The sequence below is a fragment of the Ranitomeya variabilis genome, chromosome 6 (genome assembly GCF_051348905.1).
Source record: "Ranitomeya variabilis isolate aRanVar5 chromosome 6, aRanVar5.hap1, whole genome shotgun sequence".
In the NCBI taxonomy this organism is placed as follows: Eukaryota; Metazoa; Chordata; class Amphibia; order Anura; family Dendrobatidae; genus Ranitomeya; species Ranitomeya variabilis.
The window spans coordinates 411,075,684-411,095,987 of NC_135237.1; the positions used below are offsets into that span (position 1 = coordinate 411,075,684).

At 42.6% G+C, this 20,304-nt stretch overlaps 1 protein-coding gene across 1 annotated transcript in view; it reads right to left on the reverse strand.

Annotated features, from left to right (window-relative positions):
• Positions 1 to 14,305, reverse strand: part of ARHGAP28 (Rho GTPase activating protein 28) — a 271,890-nt gene extending 257,585 nt beyond the window's left edge. The window contains exon 1 of the mRNA XM_077270232.1: positions 13,987 to 14,305. The gene's annotated coding sequence lies outside the window, so the exon portion shown is untranslated. The remainder of the gene's footprint in view (positions 1 to 13,986) is intronic.
• Positions 14,306 to 20,304: the final 5,999 nt, after the last annotated feature.

Sequence of the window (20,304 nt, forward strand, 5' to 3'; positions counted from 1 at the left end):
CCACTTCATAGCCAACAACTCCCGATTGCCGACATCATAATTGCGTTCAGCAGGCGAAAACTTACTGGAAAAGAAGGCACACGGTTTCATCAAGGAACCATCAGAATTCCTCTGAGACAAAACGGCCCCTGCCCCAATCTCAGAAGCGTCAACCTCAACCTGAAATGAAAGAGAAACATCTGCCTGACGCAACACCGGGGCAGAAGTAAATCGACGTTTAAGCTCCTGAAAGGCAGAGACAGCCACAGGGGACCAATTCGTCACATCAGCGCCTTTCTTCGTCAAATCGGTCAGGGGTTTAACCACACTGGAGAAGTTAGCAATGAAACGGCAATAAAAATTAGCAAAGCCCAAAAATTTCTGAAGGCTCTTCACAGATGTGGGTTGAATCCAATCATGAATGGCCTGAACCTTAACCGGATCCATCTCTATAGATGAGGGAGAAAAAATAAAGCCCAAAAAAGAAACCTTCTGCACTCCAAAGAGACACTTAGACCCCTTCACAAACAAAGTATTATCACGAAGGATCTGAAATACCATCCTGACCTGTTTCACATGAGACTCCCAATCATCGGAAAAAATTAAGATGTCATCCAAATATACAATCATGAATTTATCAAGATAATTCCGGAAGATATCATGCATGAAGGACTGAAAAACAGATGGAGCATTAGAGAGCCCGAATGGCATCACAAGGTATTCAAAATGGCCTTCGGGCGTATTAAACGCAGTTTTCCATTCGTCACCCTGCTTAATACGAACAAGATTATATGCCCCCGAAGATCAATTTTAGTAAACCAACTAGCCCCCTTAATCCTGGCAAACAAATCGGAAAGCAAAGGTAAAGGGTATTGAAACTTGACCGTGATCTTATTCAAGAGGCGATAATCAATACAGGGTCTCAAGGAGCCATCCTTCTTAGCAACAAATAAAAATCCCGCTCCCAACAGTGAAGAAGATGACCGAATATGCCCTTTCTCCAAAGACTCCTTAACATAACTCCGCATGGCGGTATGTTCCGGCACAGACAGGTTGAAAAGTCGGCCCTTAGGAAACTTACAGCCTGGAATGAAGTCAATAGTAGTGTTGAGCATTCCGATACCACAAGTATCGGGTATCGGCCGATACTTGCTGTATCGGAATTCTGATACCGAGATCCGATACTTTTGTGGTATCGGGAATCGGTATCGGGATCGATATTAATGTGTAAAATAAAGAATAAAAATAAAAAATATTGATATACTCACCCTCTGACGCGCCCTGGTTGTAACCGCCAGCCTCCGTTCATAAGAATGAGCGCTTGAAAGTCCTTAGATGACGTCGCGGCCTGTGATTGGTCGCGGAGTGGTCACGTGACTGCAACGCGACCAATCACAAGCCGTGACGTCATCTAAGGTCTTTCAAGCGCTTGAAAGACCTTAGATGATGTCGCGACCTGTGATTGGTCGCGGAGCGGTCACGTGACCGCCACGCGACCAATCACAAGCCGTGATGTCATCTAAGGTCTTTCAAGCGCTCATTCTTAGGAACAAAGGCTGGCGGTTACAACCAGGGCGCGTCAGAGGGTGAGTATATCAATATTTTTTTTTTTTATTCTTTATTTTACATATTAATATGGATCCCAGGGCCTGAAGGGGAGTTTCCTCTCCTTCAGACCCTGGGAACCATCAGGATACCTTCCGATACTTGGTGTCCCATTGACTTGTATTGGTATCGGGTATCGGTATCGGCGATATCCGATACTTTTTGGGTATCGGCCGATACTATCCGATACCGATACTTTCAAGTATCGGACGGTATCGCTCAACACTAGTCAATAGCACAATCACAGTCCCTAATGCGGTGGAAGGGAACTGGACTTGGGCTCATCGAATACATCCTTAAAATCAGACAAAAACTCTGGAACTTCAGAAGAGGAGGAAGAGGAGATTGGTATCACAGGAACGTCATTATGAACCCCCTGACAACCCCAACTAGTCACAGACTTAGACTTCCAATACAACACAGGATTATGTATCTGCAACCATGGAAAACCCAGCACAATAGCATCATGCAAATTATGCAACACCAGAAAACGACAATCTTCCTGATGGGCTGGCGTCATGCACATGGTCACCTGTGTCCAAAACTGGGGTTTATTTTTAGCCAAAGGTGTAGCATCAATGCCCCTTAAAGGAATAGGGTTCTGCAAAGACTGCGAGTGGAAACCACAACGCCTGGCAAATTCAAAGTCCATTAAGTTCAAAGCGGCGCCTGAATCCACAAACGCCATGACAGAAAATGACGACAGTGAGCAGATCAAGGTCACAGATAACAGAAATTTAGGTTGTACAGTTCCGATGGTAACTGAACTAGCGATTCTCTTTGTACGCTTTGGGCAGACTGAAATGACATGAGAAGCATCGCCACAATAAAAACACAACCTATTCTGACGTCTGAATCCTTGTTGTTCCGTTCTAGACAGAATCTTATCACACTGCATAGGCTCAGGCATCTGCTCTGAGGACAACGCCACAGCGCGCACAGTTCTGCGCTCCCGCAAGCGCCGATCAATCTGAATGGCCAGAGACATAGAATCACTCAGACCAACAGGCATGGGAAACCCCACCATAACATCTTTAACAGATTCACAAAGACCCTTTCTGAAAATTGCCGCCAAAGCATCCTCATTCCATTTAGTCAGCACAGACCATTTTCTAAATTTCTGACAATACAATTCTGCCGCTTCTTGACCCTGAGACAGGGCCAACAAGGTATTCTCCGCTTGATCCACAGAATTTGGTTCATCATATAATAATCCTAGAGCCTGAAAAAAGGCATCTACATTAAGCAAGGCCGGATTCCCAGATTCCAGGGAAAATGCCCAATCCTGAGGGTCGCCACGCAGCAGGGAGATGACAATTTTAACCTGCTGAATGGGATCACCAGAGGAACGAGCCTTCAGAGCAAAAAACAGTTTACAATTGTTTTTAAAACTCAAAAATTTGGACCTGTCCCCAAAAAACAAATCAGGAGTAGGAATCCTAGGTTCTAAAAGCGGAGTCTGAATAATAAAATCCGAAATACCCTGTACCTTAGCAGCAAGCTGGTCTATACGAGAAACTAATCCCTGAACATCCATGCTAGCACAAGACTCCTCAGTCACCTAGAGGAAAAGAGGGAAGAAAAGACAAAGCAGACTACAGAAAAAACCCCTGTGTATATATATATATATATATATACTGTATATATATATATATATATATATATATATATATATATATACTGTATATATATATATATATATGTCAGTGAGACACATATATATATATATTTATATTTAATTCAGCGCTAGATAGCAGAAAAGCCGGTAATTCAATTGCCGGCTTTTCCTCTCTCCTTCACAAACCTGACAGGACATGGGACATGGTTTACATACAGTAAATCATCTCATATCCCTTCTTTTATTACATATTCCTCTTTACTAATGTAACAAGTGCCCCTGTGTAAAATTTGGGGTCTCTAGCTATTAAATTAAAGGGTTAAATCCCGGAAAAAATTGGCTTGGGCTCCCACGCAATTTTCTCCGCCAGAGTGGGAAAGCCAGTGACTGAGGGCAGATATTAATAGCCGAGAGAGGGACCATGGTTATAGGACCCCCCCTGGCTAAAAACATCTGCCCCCAGCCACTCCAGAAAAGGCACATCTGGAAGATGCGCCTATTCTGGCATTTAGCCTCTCTCTTCCCACTCCCGTGTAGCGGTGGGATATGGGGTAATGAAGGGTTAATGTCACCGTGCTATTGTAAGGTGACATTAAGCCAGGTTAATAATGGAGAGGCGTCAATTATGACACCTATCCATTATTAATCCAATAGAACGAAATGGTTAATAAAACACACAATTAAAAAGTATTTTAATGAAATAAAGACACATGTTGTTTTAATATTTTATTATACTCTTAATCCACCTGAAGACCCTTGTCACCTAAAATAAAGTTAAACAAAACAAACAACAATATTCCATACCTTCCGTAGTTCAGTCTTGTCCCACGCTGTAAAGCCATCTGAAGGGGTTAAATCATTTTACACCCAGGAGCTCTGCTAATGCAGCTGTGCTCCTGTCTGTAAAACTTGGTGAATGAATGGAATGCAGGGGAATGTACTGTAGTTACCTCGAGTTGCGGTGATGCGCCCTCTGCTGGATGAACTCATATGAACTCGAGCCTGGGAACTTTTCAGAACATTTTCCCAGGCTTGAGTTCATATGAGCTTTTCTGCTATCTAGCGCCAAATTAAATATAAATACAGTATATATATATATATATATATATGTCTCACTGACATATATATATATATATATATATATATATATATATATATATATATATACATATATACTAGATGGTAGCCCGATTCTAACGCATCGGGTATTCTAGAATATGAATGTAGTTTATTTATGAAGATTTTAGAATAATACATTGAATACACAGGATTCAGCCGGCTGCGACCAATTAGCGAAGCATGGTTTAAATCCCGCGCCAATTCGTGGCTGGACTGCGCCTGTCGCTGATTGTTCGCGGCCGGCCATGTAGTATATAACAGGCCACGTAGTATATTGCACAGCCACGTAGGATATAGCACAGCCACATAGTATATAGCACAGCCCACGGAGTATATAGCACAGCCCACAGAGTGTATAACAGCCCACATAGCATATAACACAGCCATGTAGTTTATAACAGCCCACGTAGCATATAAAACAGCTCACGTAGTATATAACAGCCCACGCACGCAGTATATAACACAGCCCACGTAGTGTATAACACAGCCCATGTAGTGTATAACACAGGTCACGTAGTGTATAACACAGGCCATGTAGTGTATAACACAGGCCACATAGTGTATAACACAGGCCATGTAGTGTATAACACAGGCCACGTAGTGTATAACACAGCCCACATAGTATATTGCACAGCCCACGCAGTACATTGCACAGCCCACGTAGTATATTGCACAGCCCACGTAGTATATTGCACAGCCCACGTATTATATTGCACAGCCCACGTAGTATATTGCACAGCCCACGTAGTACATTGCACAGCCCATGTAGAACATTGCACAGCCCACGTAGTACATTGCACAGCCCACATAGTATATTGCACAGCCCACGTAGTACATTGCACAGCCCACATAGTATATTGCACAGCCCACATAGTATATTGCACAGCCCACGTACTATATTGCACAGCCCACGTATTATATTGCACAGCCCACGTAGTATATAGCACAGCCCATGCAGTATATAGCAATGTGGGCATCATATCCCTGTTAAAAAAAAAAAAAGAATTAAAATTAAAAATAGTTATATCCTCACCTTCCGTTGGCCCCCGGATCCAAGCGAAGTGGTTACCGACGCTCCTCGCGCGCTCCTGTCCCAAGAGTGCATTGCAGTCTTGTGAGATGATGACGTAACGGTCTCGCGAGACCGCAATACATGGAGCGGTCACCGGAGCGTCGCGAGGAGCGGAAAAGGCCTGTTCCTGATCGGGGGGCCGACAGACGGTGAGTATATAACGATTTTTTATTTTTTAATTATTTTTAACATTAGCTCTTTTAACTATTGATGCCGCATAGGCAGCATCAATAGTAAAAAGTTGGTCACACAGGGTTAATAGCAGCGGTAACGGAGTGCATTACACCGCGGCATAACGCGGTCCGTTACCGCTGCCATTAACAGTGTGAGCGCTGACTGATGGGGATTATGGAGCTGGCACTGACTGCGGGGCGGGGAGTAAGGAGCGGCCATTTTGCCACCGGACTGTGCCCGTCACTGATTGGTCGTGGCCATTTTGCCGCGACCAATCAGCGACTTGGATTTCCATGACAGACAGAGGCCGCGACCAATGAATATCCGTGACAGACAGACAGATGGAAGTGACCCTTAGACAATTGTAGATATATATATATATATATATATATATATATATATATATATATATATAGACTGTATATATGTTTTAACGAATATTTGAGCCCATGGATCCATTGTATGTCGGTTTTGCAAGCCTGCGAGAAAATATTGCAGTACGGATGCCATACGGATTACATACGGAGGATGACATGCGCAAAATACGCTGCTACACCCTGCCTACGGATGACATACGTATCACTATTTTGGGAACATTTCTGCGTATTACGGCCGTAAAAATGGACCGTATTTTCATACGCCTAGTGTGATGCCGGCCTTAGGCTGAGTAATGGCAGTTGAAGTTTAACACTCAGAAATGTAAGGTCATGCACTTGGGCAGAGGAAACACTGTTATTTAATAACTAGTAAAAGTCTATAGCCAATAAAATCATTAGATGGAATAAAGAGGCATAGAAATTCATTACAAGAACATAGTTTTTCCTCTATACAAGTCGCTAGTCAGGACACACTTAGCATACGGTATACAATATTGGACTCCAGTGCATAAGAAACATATAGCTCAGCTAGAGAGGGTGCAGAGAAGATCAGGGTTATTAATCGAATGGGGGCCTGCAAGGCAGGTTATCAAACTTGCGGTTATTAAGTTTGGGAAGAAAAAGGCTTAGAGATGATCCTATTTCAATGTAAAAATATATTAAATAAAAAATACAAAGATCTTTTTAATGATCTTAACCCCTTTCTGTCATTGGACGTACTATTCCGTCCATGTGGGGTGGGCCCTACTTCCCAAGGACGGAATAGTACGTCCAGCACGATCAGCCGTGCTCACGGGGGGAGCGCGGCCGATCACGGCCGGGTGTCAGCTGACTATCGCAGCTGACATCCGGCACTATGTGCCAGGAGCGGTCACGGACCGCCCCCAGCACATTAACCCCCAGCACACCTCGATCAAACATGATCGCGGTGTACCGGCGGTATAGGGAAGCATCGCGCAGGGAGGGGGCTCCCTGCGTGCTTCCCTGAGACCCCCGGAGCAACGCGATGTGATCGCGTTGCTCCGAGGGTCTCCTACCTCCTTCCTCGCTGCAGGTCGCGGATCCAAGATGGCCGCGGCATCCGGGTCCTGCAGGGAGGGAGGTGGCTTACCGAGTGCCTGCTCAGAGCAGACACTTGGTAAGCCTGCAGCCCTGCACAGCAGATCACAGATCTGGCAGAGTGCTGTGCACACTGCCAGATCAATGATCTGTGATGTCCCCCCTGGGACAAAGTAAAAAAGTAAAAAAAAAAATTCCCACATGTGTAAAAAAAAAAAAAAAAATTCTAAATAAATAAATAAATAAAAAAAATTATTCCCATAAATAAATTTCTTTATCTAAATAAAAAAAAATATCAAACAATAAAAGTACACATATTTAGTATCGCCGCGTCCGTAACAACCCCACCTATAAAACTACATAACTAGTTAACCCCTTCAGTGAACACCGTAAAAAAAAAAAAAAAAAAACGAGACAAAAAACAACGCTTTATTCTCATACCACCAATCAAAAAGTGGAATAACACGCGATCAAAAAGACGGATATAAATAACCATGGTACCGCTCAAAACGTCATCTTGTCCCGCAAAAAATGAGCTACCACACAGCATCATCAGCGAAAAAATAAAAAAGTTATAGTCCTCAGAATAAAGCGATGCCAAAATAATTATTTTTTCTATAAAATAGCTTTTATCGTATAAAAGCGCCAAAACATAAAAAAATGATGTAAATGAGGTATTGCTGTAATCGTACTGACCCGAAGAATAAAACTGCTTTATCAATTTTACCAAACGCGGAACGGTATAAACGCCTCCCCCAAAAGAAATTAATGAATAGCTGGTTTTTGGTCATTCTGCCTCACAAAAATCGGAATAAAAAGCGATCAAAAAATCTCCCGTGCCCGAACATGTTACCAATAAAAACGTCAACTCGTCCCGCAAAAAACAAGACCTCACATGACTCTGTGGACTCAAATATGGAAAAATTATAGCTCTCAAAATGTGGTAATGCAAAAAATATTTTTTGCAATAAAAAGCGTCTTTCAGTGTGTGACGGCTGCCAATCATAAAAATCCGCTAAATAACCCGCTATAAAAGTAAATCAAACCCCCCTTCATCACCCGCTTAGGCTACGTTCACATTTGCGTCGTGCGCCGCAGCGTCGGCGACGCAACGCACAATGCAGGAACACCGCATGCACAACGCATGCACAATGCTGCGTTTTGCGACGCATGCGTCCTTTTTTTGCTTGATTTTGTACGCACAAAAAATGCAACTTGCTGCGTCCTCTGCGCCATGACGCGTGCGCCGCAGTGACGCATGCGTCGCAAAACGCAAGTGCAACGCATGTCCATGCGCCCCCATGTTAAATATAGGGGCACATGACGCATGCGGCGACGCTGCGGCGCCCGACGCTGCGGCGCAGAACGCTAATGTGAACGTAGCCTTAGTTAGGGAAAAATTAAAAAAATTTTAAAAATGTATTTATTTCCATTTTCCCATTAGGGTTAGGGCTAGGGCTAGGGTTAGGGCTAGGGTTAGGGTTAGGGTTGGGGCTAAAGTTAGGGTTAGGGTTTGGATTACTTTTACGGTTGGGAATAGGGTTGGGATTAGGCTTAGGGGTGTGTCTGGGTTAGAGGTGTGGTTAGGGTTACCGTTGGGATTAGGGTTAGGGGTGTGTGTGGATTAGGGTTTCAGTTATAATTGGGGGGTTTCCACTGTTTAGGCACATCAGGGGCTCTCCAAACGTGACATGGCGTCCCATTTCAATTCCAGCCAATTCTGCGTTGAAAAAGTAAAACAGTGCTCCTTCCCTTCCAAGCTCTCCCGTGCGCCCAAACAGGGGTTTACCCCAACATATGGGGTATCAGCGTACTCGGAACACATTGGAGAACAACTTTTGGGGTTCAATTTCTCCTGTTACCCTTGGGAAAATACAAAACTGGGGCTAAAAAATAATTTTTGTGGAAAAAAAAATATTTTTTATTTGCATGGCTCTGCGTTATAAACTATAGTGAAACACTAGGGGGTTCAAAGCTCTCACAACACATCTAGATGAGTTCCTTAGGGGGTCTACTTTCCAAAATGGTGTCAATTGTGGGGGGTTTCTACTGTTTAGGTACATTAGGGGCTCTGCAAACGCAATGTCATGCCTGCAGACCATTCCATCTAAGTCTGCATTCCAAATGGCGCTCCTTCCCTTTCGAGCCCTCCCATGCGCCCAAACGGTGGTTCCCCCCCACATATGGGGTATCAGCGTACTCAAGACAAATTGGACAACAGCTTTTGGGGTCCAATTTCTCCTGTTACCATTGGGAAAATACAAAACTGGGGGCTAAAAAATAATTTTGGGGGGAAATTTTTTATTTTTTTATTTTCACGGCTCTGCGTTATAAACTGTAGTGAAACACTTGGGGGTTCAAAGTTCTCACAACACAACTAGATAAGTTCCTTGGGGGGTCTAGTTTCCAATATTGGGTCACTTGTGGGGGGTTTCTACTGTTTAGGTACATTAGGGGCTCTGCAAACGCAATGTGACGCCTGCAGACCAATCCATCTAAGTCTGCATTGCAAATGATGCTCCTTCCCTTCTGAGCTCTGCCATGCGCTCAAACGGTGGTTCCCCCCCAGATATCAGGTATCAGCGTACTCAGGACAAATTGGACAACAATATATAGGGTCTAATTTCTCCTGTTACCCTTGGAAAAATACAAAACTGGGGGCTAAAAAATAATTTTTGTGGAAAAAATTTTTTTTTTATTTGCACGGCTCTGCGTTATAAACTGTATTGAAACACTTAGAGGTTCAAATCTCTCACAACACATCTAGTTGAGTTCCTTAGGGGGTCTACTTTCCAAAATGGTGTCACTTGTGGTTTTGTTTTACTGTTTAGGTACATTAGGGGCTCTGCAAACGTAATGTGGCGCCTGCAGACCATTCCATCTAAGTCTGCATTCCAAATGGCACTCCATCCCTTCCGAGCCCTCCCATGCGCCCAAACGGTGGTTCCCCCCCACATATGGGGTATCAGCGTACTCAGGACAAATTGGACAACAACTTTTGGGGTCCAATTTCTCCTGTTACCTTCGGGAAAATACAAAACTGGGGGCTAAAATATAATTTTTGTGGGAAAAAATTTTTGTTTTATTTTTATGGCTCTGCATTATAAACTTCTGTGAAGCACTTGGTGGGTCAAAGTGCTCACCACACATCTAGATAAGTTCCTTAGGGGGTCTACTTTCCAAAATGGTGTCACTTGTGGGGGGTTTCAATGTTTAGGCACATCAGTGGCTCTCCAAATGCAACATGGCGTCCCATCTCAATTCCTGTCAATTTTGCAGTGAAAAGTCAAACGGCGCTCCTTCCCTTCCGAGCTCTCCCATGCGCCCAAACAGTGGTTTACCCCCACATATGGGGTATCAGCGTACTCAGGACAAATTGCACAACAACATTTGTGGTCCAATTTCTTCTCTTACCCTTGGGAAAATAAAAAATTGGGGGTGAAAAGATCATTTTTGTGAAAAAATATGATTTTTTATTTTTACGGTCCTGCATTATAAACTCCTGTGAAGCACTTGGTGGGTCAAAGTGCTCACCACACATCTAGATAAGTTCCTTAGGGGGTCTACTTTCCAAAATGGTGTCACTTGTGGGGGGTTTCAATGTTTAGGCACATCAGTGGCTCTCCAAACGCAACATGGCGTCCCATCTCAATTCCAGTCAATTTTGCATTGAAAAGTCAAATGGCGCTCCTTCGCTTCCGAGCTCTGTCATGCGCCCAAACAGTGGTTTACCCCCACATATGGGGTATCGGCGTACTCAGGACAAATTGTATAACATCTTTTGGGGTCCATTTTCTCCTGTTACCCTTGGTAAAATAAAACAAATTGGAGCTGAATTAAATTTTGTGTGAAAAAAAGTTAAATGTTCATTTTTATTTAAACATTCCAAAAATTCCTGTGAAACACCTGAAGGGTTAATAAACTTTTTGAATGTGGTTTTGAGCACCTTGAGGGGTGCAGTTTTTAGAATGGTGTCACACTTGGGTATTTTCTATCATATAGACCCCTCAAAATGACTTCAAATGAGATGTGGTTCTTAAAAAAAAATGGTGTTGTAAAAATGAGAAATTGCTGGTCAACTTTTAACCCTTATAACTCCCTAACAAAAAAAAAATTTGGTTCCAAAATGATGCTGATGTAAAGTAGACATGTGGGAAATGTTACTTATTAAGTATTTTGTGTGACATATCACTGTGATTTAATTGCATAAAAATTCAAATTTGGAAAATTGCGAAATTTTCAAAATTTTCACAAATTTCCATTTTTTTCACAAATAAACGCAGGTAATATCAAAGAAATTTTACCACTATCATGAAGTACAATACGTCACAAGAAAACAGTGTCAGAATCACCAGGATCCGTTGAAGCGTTCCAGAGTTATAACCTCATAAAGGGACAGTGGTCAGAATTGTAAAAATTGGCCCGGTCCATAACGTGCAAACCACCCTTGGGGGTGAAGGGGTTAAACATATGAATGGAGAGTACAAATATATTTCTATTGATCTTTTTACAGCTATAATAGGCATGCAGTGATGGTAAGAGGGCATCCTGGACGACTACAGGACAGAAGACTTAATCATCATCACAGTTGGCTATTCTTTGTAAGAGCAGTGAGATTTTGTAATGGTTGATTCATCAGACAAGTACAAGGAAGGCCTGGATGCCTTTCTTGATAATTGTAATGTTACAAATTGAAATGTTAATCCAGAAAGCAGCCATTTGTGGAGTTGGGAAGAATTTTATCTCCTAATATGGGTAATTAACATCTGCCTCATGAGGTTTTTGTCTTGTTCTGAATAAACATGTTAGGTTATAGACTGAACTGTACAAAAACAACACATATTTGCATTTGCAGTGACCCATACTACAAAACTAAATGAGTATTTCTTCTCCTTTATCCTCATTGTTTCATAGCATTTAAGACTGAAGGTAAAAATAAATCCATTGAGTTCAATCTATATTAAAAAGCATTACATTTTTTTTAAAAAATTATGCCATTATTTCTGTTTTTATCAATCTTGCCTAAAAAAATAAAAAGTGATCAAAAAGTCATATGGATCACAAAATAGTAGCAATAATACTACAGATCATTACGCAAAAAACAAACCCTCATACAGCTCTGTAAACAAAAGATGAAATGAAGATCAGTCAGAGTTGTTTTTTTTAATTATTTTTCTTATGTAAATATAGTAAAATACAAAAAAGGCATACATTGTGCATCACCATAACTTATATCAACAAGCAGAAGAAAGTCAATGTCAATTAAACTGTAGCGTGATGTCTGTAAGGCTGGTTTCACATTAGTGTTTTGAGGAGCTGCGGAGGGCTGCGGACTTCCTCAGTGAAGCCCCGCCCTCAGCCGCTAGCTCCGCCTACTTCTGCATGCGGTCTGCATGCGGCCTGCGCACTTATCTTTAACATTAGGTACGCAGGTCGTGCGGCTGTATGCGGATGCTTCCGCATACGTTGTTTTGACGACGCGGCGACCAGCGTAGAACGCAGCTGGTAGCAATTTCTTTTTTTCTCCGCATCATCAAAACGACGCATGCGGAAGCATCCACATACAGCTGCACGACCTGTGTACCTAATGTTAAAGATAGGTACGCAGGCCGCATGCAGGCCTTATGCAGAAGTAGGCGGAGCTAGCAGCGGAGGTGCCGTCGAGGGCGGGACTTCACGGAGGAAGTCCGCAGCCCTCTGCAGCTCCTCAAAACGCTAGTGTGAAACTAGCCTAAAACATACAGTTAAAAAACAATTGCAGTTTTGATGTTTTGTTTATGCGTTCCAGCAACAAAAAAATAAAAAATTGAAATGAGAAAAAAATCAAAAAATGAAACAGAAAAAAGTAGTACTTGCTCTGCAAAAAACCCTCCTACGCTTCCATAAGAAAGTTATGGTTATTATAATATAGTGCAAAAATTAATTATTTTTTTCCAGTTATAATGTTTGGTTTTAAAGTAGTAAAAAATATAAATTAGGTATTGTCATGATCGTATTGACAATTGTCTATTCTCACAAGCAAAGTTTTTGCAGTGCTTTTGCACAGTTTATTTTTTCTGCAGAAAAGAAGCTTAGTTTTACAGTACCAGCAAAAGCTATGAGATTTCACAAATCTCATGCACACATTTGTTTTTTTTTATCCTGACATTTTTCACCCATAGAAAGCAATGAGAAAGTGCAAAAAAATGAAAAAAATGTTGCTGCTGTTTTATAGCAGCATTTTTTTGCTGCGTTTTTGGTGACTAGACCTAACTTCATTAAATGTACAATGTAGACAATTTACACTAGTAATCTGCACAAAAAAGGCAGAAAAAAGTTACCAAAAAATCAGCAAAAACTGCATTTTGAATGCAGCATTTTTACTGGGAAGAATGCAGGTTTTGGTTGTACAAAAAATTGCTGCATGTGAACATAGCCTTACAGCCGTTTAAAAAAAAAAATCCTTTCACTATATATCACAGTTTTGAATATCTCACAGCTTTTTCTCATGTATCAACATACCAGTTTGTGCCACTGTAAAAAATTGGAGGTATTTAAAGGTAGAATATGTGCTTTATCAGTTTAGAGGTGTGGTATTACGAATCCCTAAAACATAGCACAATGGACATTTGAATATACAGTATATGTGTATTCATATCAACCCATGCTATGGCTCATACTCACTTGCGAGAAATACGTCCGAATCTCGCAGGTTGAAACCCTGCTCTGGCGCCGGCACTCCAGAGCAGAGCATGCAGCTCCATGTATAGCTGTGCGGCAGCACACTCCGCTCTGGAGTGCCGGTGCCAGAGCAGGGTTTTAACCTGCGAGACTCTGACGTATTTCTCGCAAGTGAGTATGAGCCCTAAAACTTTATTAGTAATTATTCTACTTAATGAATGGTGTTCAAGAAAAATGTGAACAACTGCTATAATTGCTGTTTTTCTTAATCTCATCTAAAAAAATAAATAACTGAAAGTACATGAAAGTAAATGTAGACTTACCAATGAATGCAATAACTGGAGAAAGAAGTCATAACCACATTTCCAGAATCCTCGCTGACATCAACTTAATTTCTTCTCTTCTATTAAATTGTGCTTGCACTGCCAAAAGGGGTTTATCCAGATTTATGCAAATAGCAAGAAGTTATATCACGATGGACAGTAATGCCTGGAAACTATTTTCTTGACTGTCGTAATTTTAATCCTTGTGGATATAACTATTTCAGCTATTAGATTTATGGCATATTTCCAGCGATGTGATAATTTTCATCAGTGCATTACATTTCCCTCGTTTCTGCTACATGACCTTAATGCATGTGCTGACAATTTTCCTTTCTTTGACTTTTGGCCACCACTCTCTTATTTCAGTTGATGTCTGAGTTTGACTGACTACTGAGATGCTTAGATATAATCAACTTTTTTACACCATGGGTTATTCATTATCAAGAAATCTAGCTCTGGTTAATATGTGTTTAGTTTAACAGCTACAAAAACACAGATCCGAAGGCTTTGTGCCTGTGAATTGTGCTGAATGTTACGTATTGTAGAATAGAAATCCTTCAGTTCAGCACGGAATATGAAATACAAATCTAGTTGAACAACATCCAGTATGTATGTAAATAACGTCCCACGTAAGACAAATATAATAAATGTCTGTCTTATATAAAGCTCACCCCATTTCGTGGCACAATGCCATGTGTATTATACTATTTTCTCTACAATTTTAAAGCAATGATCTTTATCCAGGTGTCTACAAATGTTGGAAAATACTTGAGATGAGAAGTCAAGGCTCATACTTATTTGTGAGAAATACAGATGAGTGCAATCTGATAAAAAAAAATTGGATTGTATTCTAGCCAATGTTAATCTATGAGTGCCTGCTCATCAGTGAATTTTTTTCTCAGCTCAGACCGGAGTGAGTAAAAAAAAAAATCACAGCATGCTGCGATTGTTCTCATATCTCGGACAAAACTAACCAATGCATGTCAATGGGTGCGGGAAAAAAATCACACGTCTGATTTTTACACACCCATGTCTTTGAAAACCTGACATTTGATCTGCCATGCACAGTAAAATCACAGCATAACCCGACAGAATAGAATAGCTAGAATAGATATATATATACATAGAATAGATAGGTATGAAGATGTCAGTGACATATATAATTAGTACAGTGCTTGTGTAGCTTACTGTACATGTATTTAATTACTAAAAAAATTATTTTCCGAAAAAACTGGCGTGGGGTCTCCCAAAATTTTATTAACAAGCAGAGGGAAACCTACAGCTGGGGTCAGATGTTTATAGCCTGGTAAGGAAGTGATACAAATGGAGCTTCCCAAGCTATTAATATCAGCTCACAGCTGTATACTTAGTCTTTACTGGTTATTTGAATAGGGGACCCCCTTTAAAAATTATGTAAGGTTCCCCTATAATTAATAGCCAGCAAAGTCTAGACAGACAGCTGCGGGCTGATATTAATAGCCTAGGAAGGGGCCATAGATATTGGCCCTGTCCCAGACTAAAAACATCAGCTCTCAGCCATTCCAGAAATGGTGCATTCATAAGATGCACCAAGTTTGGCACTTAGCCTTGTTCTTCCCACTTGCCTTGGTGCGGTGGAAAGTGGGGTGCTAGCATTGGTATTGATGTCACCTTTGTATTGTCAAGTGACATCAAGCCCAGGAGTTAGTAATGGAGAGGCATCTATAAAATGCCCACATTACTAACCCCATAGTCAAATGTTTTTTAAAAAAGCACCCAGAATAAAGTCCTTTATTTGAACAAATGACACAAACTCCTTTATTGACTCTAAATTAACCAAAAACACATATACTTACCATACACCACGTAAAAGAATAACAATAATAATATTCATCACCGGTCTGCCGAGAAGATAATAATTAAATTTTCCCGCGATACCTCTAGTTTTGCTACATCTAGATGGCAGGCTGCATTATTGCATGATGTGTCTACACAGTCTGCCATTCCGCATAGACACTGAGCTGCCCTTGCTTGCTGAGCGCCTCACAGTGGCGTGTTAAAGTTGAGCGGAGTGCATTCCGTCAGAAAGATTTTGTTGCAAAATAGAGTCAGAAATAACATTTTCAGGAAAAAAGAAACACATTAATTGCCATAAATCTGAGAAGAATAAAATATGATGCAACCATGAACCTATTATTCTCCAGTTCTGTCATGTCCCAGAACTACAACCTTCCAGGAGTGCCTAGGAGTAAAAGGTGTTCAGTGCTCAGAGACATGACCAAGGTAAAGAAGACTGAAACCTGACCACCACTGATCAAGACACAAAAGTAGAAATGTCACGTTTAGAGATGAGCGAATTGCTTTTGAAAAACAATTGCCAATTTCAAATTCGTCACGAGCATAGCGCATTAAGATTTCTGTTCGCTTTCACAAGCATTTTTACTCAAAGTTGTCAAAATTTGTTCACATTATGGTAAATCATCATGTTTCCACAAATGTTTTTGTTATTACTGTGGCTAGGAGATTAGAGGTGCGGTGCACTCTACTTTCTTTTTTTCATAACTTTATGTGTGTTGATTCCAGCAGTCAATCAGGGCGCAGAAACCATCCATAACGTCATGACACAAGGTCTACTGAGATAGACTGCCGAAGTCACATGTCCCTGGCCATATAAAAAGCAGACATCTTGCTTTGCTGGCACCATTTGCTCAGTGTCACAGTGCAAAGATGTCGCTCCTGCGCTAGTGCTGGTGCTGAAAGTGAACTTGTCAGTTAAATAGATAGGATCCTGTCCTGTCTGAAATCGATCTTCAAGCATTGAAGTAGATTGTGTAAAACCTGTGTGGCAGTCTCCAGAGGCCTCGTTTGCTACTCCAAATTGTGTTAAAACTGTGGTTCAGTAGCAAATCAGAAGCCCAGATTTCCACTTAAAAATCGTTAGGCCTAATATTGTGCTGCTGCCACGGGGCCCAATTAGCTACTCCAAATCGTTTGTGATAAAAAATGTGTTTCAGAGACTTTTCAGAAGGCCAGATTTCCACTAAAAAGTCATTAGAAATAATATTGGGGCGCAACATGGAGGGCCAATTAGCTAATCTAAATAATTTGTGATAAAACTGTGTTTCTGTAGCAAATCTGAAGGCTAGATTTCAACTTAAAAATATTTCGATATAACAGTTTTGTTCAGGCCCATTAAGAAAATAAATAGTGATTGTTCATTTAGTGACAGGTGACTGACAGCTGTGGGCTTAAGGCTGTGAAACAGCAGGTTACAAGAGGGGAACGCTACTAACAACATGAGTGGGAAAAGGCGAGGTCGTAGTGGATGGGGGAATAGGCTTGGTGTTCAACCTGTAAATGGGTTAGGTGTTAATGTGAAGGAAAGTTCAACTGAACAAATACCGTTTAATCCTATCCAAAGACCACTGACAACATCTGTTACTGGCTGGGCTATTCGACTCCCTTTCTAGGGTGCACAGTGGTACGCCTTGTAGATGAAGCTCAGAAAGAGCATGTGCTACAGTGGATGGCAAGCGCTGCATCAAGTGTTCTCTCCTCCTCTTTCTCCATCTTAACATCACACACAGTACCATCCTTAGAGGTGGCACACTAATCACCCTTGTTTCCCTGTGCATCAAAAATTTCCAAACGCCCAACTGATTATGGGGAACCTCAGATTGGCCATTCTGCAGAGCAGTTCACACATTCTATTCCATGGGCATCAGAGGTCTGCTCTGATGAATCACAGAATCCAGAGGAGGAAATCATCTGCACCAATGGAAAAAATGTTTTCATGTTGGATCCGGGGCCGTATGAAGCAGGGTCGGAACAGAATCCAGACCTTCTTAACCAGACGTTAGCCACTAAGGGTGAAGGTGATCCTGATAAGACTCAGATACCAGAGGTGACGCGGGTTGTACTGTGTTGTCAGGGCAGGAAGAGGAGGAGGGTGACACTCAGGGTGAGGAGTGTGAGATGACGGTGAGGTTGTAGATCCCACTTGGTGTGAACCCAGAGGTACGCAGCTGACTAGCTCAGCAGAGGAGGTGGAGGAGGAAGATGAGGAGGTTACATTGTGGCTTCCCACACAGACACAAAGTGATGCAATCACAAGCAGTGCATCATCAGCTACAACTCTGACTGTGGCCAGCACTGGTTACAAGTGTGCAGTTTGCAGGGTCAGCAAGGGTTGCCTTGCCTGGGCCTTTTTTGAGACCGCAAATGAATACCCAACACAGGTTATCTGTCAAATTTGCAGAAATAAACTGGAGGCAAAAATTGCAATAATTTGACAACTACATGCATGAACTGGCACTGCGCTAAAATGTGGTCTAGCGGGCCTCACCAACCATCGGCCCTCCCATCCACCCCATGTGCTGCTTATTCATTCTCCATCACCATTCCAAGTCTTCTCACACAGGTATCCAGCAGCAGAAACTACCTACAATTGTTCACCCACCATAATCAGGGTGAGTGAGAGCCACTTAGCTGTTACAGAAGTAGACATGATTGCTGTTTTGCATCACCTAGCACAACACATTTTTCTCAATCCACCATAATATCTCTGCCTGCACCTCACAGTCCAGTAGTTTGTCCTGTTCTCCATACTCTGCCCTCTCTCAGCACTCAGTCCTGAAGTTGTGGACACGTAAATAAATGTTTCCTCCTACACATGGCAAAGCTAAGAGCTTGAACTCCACCACCTCAAACCAATTGGCCACGGAAATGCTGCCTTTCCACCTGGTGGATACAAACGGTTTCAGAAAGTTGATGGCAGTCGCACTCCCCCAGTGCCAGTTGCCCAGTTGATATTACTTCTCTAAGAAAGCTGTGCCTGCGCTACACCAGTATACCGCCGACAACATCACCCATTCCCTGAAAAAAATCTATCTTTGCCAGGGTGCATTTCACCACTGACACATGGATGAGCAAACATGTGCAGGGGCGTTACATCTCACTGACTGGACACTAGGTGACTGGTGGCTGTGGGGGCAGGTGGTAAAGGGACTGCTCCACAAGTCTTTGAGTGCCCAAGCCTTGCGGAACAAACCTTTGTATCTAACAGTTCCTCCACTGCTTCTACCTCCTCCAAATCCTTTAAGGCCTCCACCTGTGCCCTTAAAGGGAACCTATCACCCCGTTTTTTTCGGTATGAGATAAAAATACTGTTAAATAGGGCCTGAGCTGTGCATTACAATAGTGTAGTTTGTGGACCCCGATTCCCCACCTATGCTGCCGAAATACGTTACCAAAGTAGTCATTTTCGCCTGTCAATCAGGCTGGTCAGGTCGGATGGGCGTGGCTTCTTCCCCCAGATATTGCGTAGTTTTCCGTTGGTGGCGTAGTGGTGTGCGCATGTCCAAGGTCCCCAATCCTGCACGGGGGGGTGAAAATAGCAGCGATGTCCGTTATTCCATTGGTGGTCGGTGGGCGCGGCCATCTTCCTTTGGCCGCGCGTGCGCAGAAGCGGCGCTCTGCTGGCCGCGGCTTCAGGAAAATGGCCGCGGGATGCCGCGCGTACGCAGATGGAGATCGCGGCGGCCATTTTCCTGAAGCCGCGGCCAGCAGAGCGCCGCTTCTGCGCACGCGCGGCCAAAGGAAGATGGCCGCGCCCACCGACCACCAATGGAATAACGGACATCGCTGCTATTTTCACCCCCCCGTGCAGGATTGGGGACCTTGGACATGCGCACACCACTACGCCACCAACGGAAAACTACGCAATATCTGGGGGAAGAAGCCACGCCCATCCGACCTGACCAGCCTGATTGACAGGCGAAAATGACTACTTTGGTAACGTATTTCGGCAGCATAGGTGGGGAATCGGGGTCCACAAACTACACTATTGTAATGCACAGCTCAGGCCCTATTTAACAGTATTTTTATCTCATACCGAAAAAAACGGGGTGATAGGTTCCCTTTAAACTCTATCTTAATCAGACACACGTTCCAACAGTGCAGATAGAATCTTCCCCACTTCCCTACTGCTCAGCCATGGCTTACTTCAATCAGGCAGTGTTTAAATTAATATGCTTTGGAGATCGCAGTCACACAGCTCAAGAGTAGTGTACAGGTATCCAGGCTGAGTTAGAGCAATGGCTGTCTCCACTTAACCTGGAGCAAGGGAAGGCTCAGTGCGATAACAGTGCAAACCTGGTGGTGTCTCTATGCTGTGGCAACCTCACACACATGCCTTCATAGGCTCACATGCTCGATCTGGTGGTACAGCAATTTCTCTATCACTGTCCTGGCCTGGATGCGCTGCTGCAGAAATAGTCACTGTGTGCTCACTTCTGATGATCGCACCCCGCAGGTCATCATGTTGCATCGCTACAGATG